General features: G+C 38.6%; 1 protein-coding gene across 2 annotated transcripts in view; it reads right to left on the reverse strand.

Annotated features, from left to right (window-relative positions):
* Window positions 1-4,013, reverse strand: part of LOC147140060 (protein FAM53B-like) — a 32,077-nt gene extending 28,064 nt beyond the window's left edge. Inside the window, exon 1 of one of the 2 annotated variants that reach the window (XM_086044307.1) lies at window positions 3,489-4,013. The gene's annotated coding sequence lies outside the window, so the exon portion shown is untranslated. The remainder of the gene's footprint in view (window positions 1-3,488) is intronic. The other variant, XM_086044306.1, reaches the window with a different exon arrangement.
* Between the last annotated feature and the right edge of the window lie 3,033 nt (window positions 4,014-7,046).

The following is a 7,046-nucleotide window of genomic DNA, read 5'->3' on the forward strand; positions in this document are numbered from 1 at the left end:
TATATTTACAGTAAAACAGCAGTAAGGAATTTTTTTAAAAAATCAAAAAAGATGACTTACTACAACTTTCTGTCATAACACACTTTCATCATGCGTCATTAAAATGTGAGTGTTGTTTAACTTTCGTAGTTAACCATTATTGTAAGCAACTAGCCACTAGCTAATTAGCCACCGATTGACTTGCCACAAAGCCAAGAAGGAAGTTTCATGTTATGTTACAAGCTAACTTAAAATGTTCCTTGAAACATACCGTTGAAAGTTTTTATGACCCTGAAACAGATTTACCATATTGTTTTCTATGAGAAAAAAAATACAAATGTGTATTTTGGATTGCTTTTTGTTTTTTGACTGTGTTTGACTTCAAAATGTTCCACTGTACAAGGATAAGAACATCAAAGTTTCTACTTCAAAACAAAGCATGACATTTGTTCAGTCGCTGTTTAAACCTTGAAAACGCATTTTCAAAAATCTCTAAGCATCCGTGGGAACCGTGCATTCAAAACGCTTGCACAAAAACGCTTGCAACATCAGTTTGCAAGATGAAATGATACCAGGAAATGCAAACTGCTTTGCAAAATCTGCTATAATCTTACCATTCTTTTGAGTATAAAATGAACATCCCTAATAATGCGAGCAGCTTTGCAACAAGGCCAAACGGTATAGTCTTCTGTGAAAAGATAACGATTACGTCTTTCACCTTCTCGAGCATCAACTTTGCTTTTTTTTTTGTGCGCTCGACCAAACGTTGCAGCTAGAGACCCCTGGAAGAGTGGGACTGCTACAGTTCCAGGTATTTCCCATTAGGGTGCCCTGGGTGCTAAACCAGTTTCTTTGTTGACCGTGTCCACATGGATCAAGCAAACCGCCGCGCAACATTAAGACATGCGGGCAAAACAAGACCACTTCCGAGCCGGCACGAGAAAGGGAAATAGTCCAATCATCAGTTTAAGATCATTGCAGCTAACGTGCTTGCATAATGTCTCATGATGACACAACTGCTTCAGTCACACTGGTTGAAAATCCCAACCAGATGACACCCAACATGTTATTAAAATTGCATGCTTTAGAATGCTGACAGAGTTTTTCTTTTTTTATACATACAGTGGCACTTTGACTTGCGAGTGCCCCAACTTTTGCAAGGTTCGAATAAAAGTGAGGTTCATATACATATATATATATATATATATATATATATATATATATATATATATATATATATATATATATATAAATAATTTCCTGGGATTGAATGGCTGGATTGTGAAAAGACAAATAAATACGTCAATGGCAGTAAATTAGTTAAAGAGTGTTTAATGTTTTATTAGACGATGTAAAATGTGACTTATATGACAGTTCTGACGGTGACGTCCAATGCAATGTTGGTCAACTATTAATGTTATTTGCTAGCTGTTAGCTAGTTAGCCATCGACTTGATAGCAACTACATTATGTAATATAGGAGTTATGTTTTTGAGTTCACCGTTTTTATGTAGAGTATTAATATTACAGTGGTTAACAGGTGCTGCTAGCTAGTTAGCCATGGATTGTCTAGGTATTACATGCACTAATTTTTGTTTTTCTCAAAAGTAGGGTGTTTCATATTGCATATAATTTTTTTTATTTGAAGTACATACCCAGCTAACTTCTTTGCATACACATGTAATAGTTTTAACTTAAAACCTCGCCTGTACAGTTAATGGAGGTTTTATGACACAGGACTCTTATTTACCAGTTGTTAATCAGTACTTAGAGTCGGTTTAGGGTGCAGCATATGATTTTTCTTTTTTTTTTTTTTTACAAGCCATAACAACTTTGATTTGGACCTTAGGCTTGTGTGACCATCCTCGCACTGACTTCAAAATGTTCTTTAAACAAAAACAATGTGGCCTATTGTTTTCAGAGTACTTGATTACACACAAAAAAAAACAGAACATCACCTCCTTGCTGGAGTAGAAATGACTCATCCTTGTCACAGGACAAAGCCAACATATTGTATGTGTGTGTGTTCCTGCAGGACAACTTTACCATACTAGTAGGACAACTACATGTTACTTGTTGCTCCGGAGGCAAAACTGCACAAGTTGACACTTTTGCACTACTAGTACTTCTAGTAAAGAACAAGGTGCTAACTAGTACAATTTTATAATGTCACATACTAGCACAACTTGACCCTATTACTAGACCTAAGCACATGATTTTAGTGCGGCAAAGCTACGAGTGTGCATGTTGGTGCTACTAATCGGGTCGATGAGGCTACCAGTGTGTGACACATGCCAACCAATTAGGCCTATTAGTGTTACTACAGTACTAGTAAGGTTAAGTTGTGTGATTGTACTTTAAGACAAAAGTGACACTAGTACAGGAAACCATTATTATTATTATGAAGACAGATGTTCTACTAGCGCTCTAGTTATTCTACTAGTGCGCTGAATTGGCTTACTATGACAAAGAGCATATTATAATCTACATGGACCTTAAAATGGATATTAATTTGGTACTACTAATATAGTTCACAAGGCTACAATTGTGTGACACATGCCTACTTGTTGGGCCTGTTAGTCTTACTACTATAGCACTGTAGTTTAATACTAAGGTTTAATTGCACACAAGTAGGTCAAAAGTGGCACTAGCAGTGGAAAAATATAAAACCGTCAATCCGCTGGTGCAAACGAGTCATTCTATTAGTGCGCTGAATTATCTATTTAGTACCCTTGATATCCATCCTTTGGTCCACGTACTAGTATGCTCTTTGTCCTCACGAGTAGGACTGTAGCATAGAAAATTCTACACGTCAACATCTAGCACTAAACTAGCAGTACTAGTAATGTGCAGATGGCAATTGGTGCACAGTTTTGCCTCACTAGTGACATGTGGTTGTTTTACTAATTTACCAAAGTTGTCCTACTAGTGTTCATAAATGTCATACAGTAGCCTAATGGAAGGCCGTAGTGGAAAACAATGCTACTAGAAAGAGCCGTTCTACTAGGACGCTTAATAGTCTTACAAGTGAGGACAAAGAGCGTACTAGTACGTGGACCTGAAGCGATTTATCAAATAAATAGTCGTGAGCGTATGTGCGTGCATGGGTGCGTGTGTGTGTGCGTGTGTGTGTGTGTGTGTGTGTGTGTGTGTGTGTGTCACGCACACGAAGCTTGATGATTGTGACCACACACGGATGCAATGCAGGCTTTACACATGCAGCAACAGGTTGTTCATGCATGCAACCACACACACACACACACACACACACACACACACACACCTATACACAAAATCACACACACACTATAGCTAATAACAGGACCATGAACCTTGACAGAACAACCACGACTTAAACGCTTTGAAAAAGCTACTGTATTACGAATGGTCTGCCCAAAACAGGCCAAAACACACAACTTGTAATAATGTTAAGTTATCGCTCTCTTAAAAATGACGAAATCCTGCAAGAGTACACGTACACAAACACACGTAATTGGATGTCATGACTACCTGGCCAGCAGAGACTCGTCTTCTCCCCGAGTTAGGACATCTTTCTTGGGGGAAAGGATAGGGCAGAGGGGGGAGGAAGCTAGAAAAAGTTCCAAGGCAGTCGGACTGTCTCGCCAGATGATAGAAGAGAGACTGCGAGCAGCTGAGAACTTGGAGCTGATTTTTGCTCTCAGCTGGCCAACCGAAAAAATATCCGAGAAGGGAGAGAAGTGAGAAGAGTTGTGGCCGGTTATTTGACGGAATGCTATTAAGAGACTAAAAACATATCGTCTCATTAATTAATAATAATAAAGTAAACCCAATCATGAACTATATATTTCAGGCAACGAAAGATTTGAATATGGCATGACCTAAAAAAAAGTCAGTCACCCCCGCCGAGTTGGTATGCTCCATCGTGGTCCTCCCTTAGGCATTTACAATACCACCGTGCTACTTTTGCCACTCCACAAAAGGCAGATTCTCTTAAAAGTTTACTTTCGTGCTATCTGCAGTTGAATTTAAAGGTTCTTTTCAACCCTCCTTTACAACTTAAAGAAACAATCTCTTGGAATTCTGTGAATTACTTTAGACTCTTTGGAGGGGGTGGCAGGGAGACCTACTAAACGTCACTTAATACATTATACAGTACTTTATGTCCATAACGTCCATGATTGCATAATGTCTGGTTATAATCTAAGATATGTACTTTGTAAATGACGCATTTTTCTTATAGTTTCCATAGCACAGCAAACTGAATACAGTATACCCAGCCTACTGTGCGAAAAATAGGGTCACCAGAATACATATACTGCATATTGAATTTTTTTGTTGTTGTACTGTACATCATGTATTCCCTTAGCAGTTAGCACTGACATACATATAGTCATTCAAAAAAACGGTCTCCTGGTCGTATTAGCTATCACAACAAGCAGGAAATGTCCACTTAAGCATAAAAAGAAGTACTCTTAATTAGCACAACAGTTTAACAGCTATTTAAAAAGTAGCTGACCTGAGCTCATCAGGTTCAAAAACAAAATTCTTTATTTTTCTCAAGATACTGCAGGGGAAGTGCACTTCACACTTAATGCATACATCACTGTGTGTTGTTCTTTATCATTCATTAATGTACAGGCTATGGAAATGTTATAGCAGTACTTGATTTATTTAAATAAGTTAACCAGAAGATTTCCCACCTTCTGCTGTGGAAAACTTGCCCGCAACATGTTGGGATTCATTCAAAAAAAATCCTAGCAGGGTATCTTCAAACATGTTTCCGGAAGAAAAAAGACATAAATATTTGCAGTATCACACTTGAGATGTTAAAATGAAAGCGTAGTATTCATGCACCGAGTCCACAAGCTTATAGGCTAACATTACGAGCGGAATAAAAGTGTCGTTATTAAGCCGGTGCCAAAAAGTGCTGACTTGTGGGCTTGTATGTGGTGCCAAACAGCGTTTTCTGCTCTTATAATGTATATTATTTATGGCTGGATGCGTGAGAATGACAGTATAATATGATACTGGCAGTGGTAAAACATAATCTGTGATCGGAAATAGTGAACACAATTTTTAAAAAGTGTAAAAGGAGGATTTGATTGAACTAGAGATCACCATTTCCTTTTTCATGGGAAGTTTCCTGTGAATATCATAAAGCTCCTTATGTGCATCGGAGCAGGATACTGAGAACCTTATAAAAATTAAATAAAATATCTGCCAGGCATTCTTGTAAAACCTGTATGTGTTTACCGGACGGCGTGGGTTCGGGTTAGGCTGTCTCCCATCGGTCGGCTGACCCGGCATCCAATTAGGAGTCCAGAGTGGGGCGGTTATTTAAAAGCAGCGTGACAGACAAGCCTTGTGGCCTCTTGTTTATTCATTATGTCAGCAGCTCTTCATCACAACTCTTTGGAGCTCTGATTAGTTCATTACCTCGAGATGTTTTTCCTTTTTGGGCTGGACAGATGGTTGCAGTTAACCATCTTAACATAGAACAATGGTGTCCAAACCCGTGGGTCAGAACTAGATGAGGACCATGTTATAAAAACAGGTTTTAACTTTTTTTTTTTTTTTTTACTCCAAACGTCCTAAATTGGCATTTTGATAAATTGAGGACAGCATTTTCAAGATTACGGGCATACTTGCTAGGCAACACGCCCACTAGACTCGTATTTGTACCGTGCTTGGGTATGCTTGTGTGAGCATACAAATCTGGGCTCAAGCACAGTATACGGGTTCGAAGAGGTGGACGCAGTGTTGTATTATGACAAGATGGAAAATATGTGAGATGGTAGAAAAGTGTAGTATGGGATGAGTTCGATTAGGTAGATACTGTATTCATTTTAGAATATTTAAGAGTGTGTCACAGTGGCCGTGTTTGTGCTGCTCAAGAGTTATTAGCTTGATGAATTAGTAACTCAATTAATACATTGAGTGTAAAAAAAAAAATATATGAATTTTTTAATAAGATTTCAGCCATTGTAGTACTCTTGGCCTAAAGTAATAGCGCCGCCTACTGTCCTGGCATGTAAATTACAGTGATTTCAGTCTCTTTTTTATTCTTTTTACCTTATTCGTAGGTGAAACTGGTCCAAAATCAAGATTTTCACTCTATGAAAAATGTCATTTACTGAGCGGCACACATGCAAGGTACGTCCTGTAAACAAAAAGCCCAAACAGCAAAAATGTCACCCAAACAGTGTCCCTGTTAAAAAATAAATGACTAAATTAAAAAAATGAATGGTGGTCTTACAGAAAGAGCCTAATGCAAAAAGATGTCATTTCTCATTGAGCTTATTGTAACGGGAAACACATTTTATCCTCCGGGTCAGTTGTAGGCAAATCACAGTTTGGCTTCACAACCCCCACAAATACCAAAAGATGAGCAATTGAACAGTAAAAGCCAAGGCGTGTGTTTGCGAGTGGGCTACTTTGACAAATGAAAGGCTACTAATGCCACATGTCATGGGAATCTTCTCCTGATTCCAAACCGGCATTTCTTCACCAGGCCAAGTGCTCATCAGCACTAAGAGGTTCCATGTGAAAACATTTGGACATGATCAAAAAGATCGGCATCAGACATGAACGTTATTCGGCGCTTTCAGCTCCTTCGTCCTCCACCCCCCAAAACAATCCATTTTACCGGTAATCGCTTTACCCCAGGGACGCATTAAGGCCTGTCAGTGAACATGGCTTATTTTCTCTCTTTTTTTTTTTTTTTTTGTGATACTACACAGAAGTTGAGTAGAGTTGTATTCAAAGTGCTCAGACAGCAAAAGGTGCTTGATGAAAAGCTGCTGCCAACACGTTATAACATGAAAGCAGCTTTGCAAGTAATACCTTCATGTCTTTCAACAATCATCATGGCCATACCAAAATACAGAACAAAATTGGATGGAATTATTGAACAGTGAGGGTTTCAGGGTTACATTTTTTGTGTTTTGGGGGTGTTAGAAGTTTGGTGTTCCAAATGTAGGGTACATGTTTTAGGAATGAGTTTCAGGTAGGGCTGCACGATATTGGGAAACAATGACATTGGGATTTTTCTCGACCCGACGAGATGAAAAAACACAGGAAAACAGA

Source organism: Filicampus tigris, chromosome 11 (assembly GCF_054856515.1).
Source record: "Filicampus tigris isolate MCC_2025a chromosome 11, RoL_Ftig_1.0, whole genome shotgun sequence".
Lineage (NCBI taxonomy): Eukaryota > Metazoa > Chordata > Actinopteri > Syngnathiformes > Syngnathidae > Filicampus > Filicampus tigris.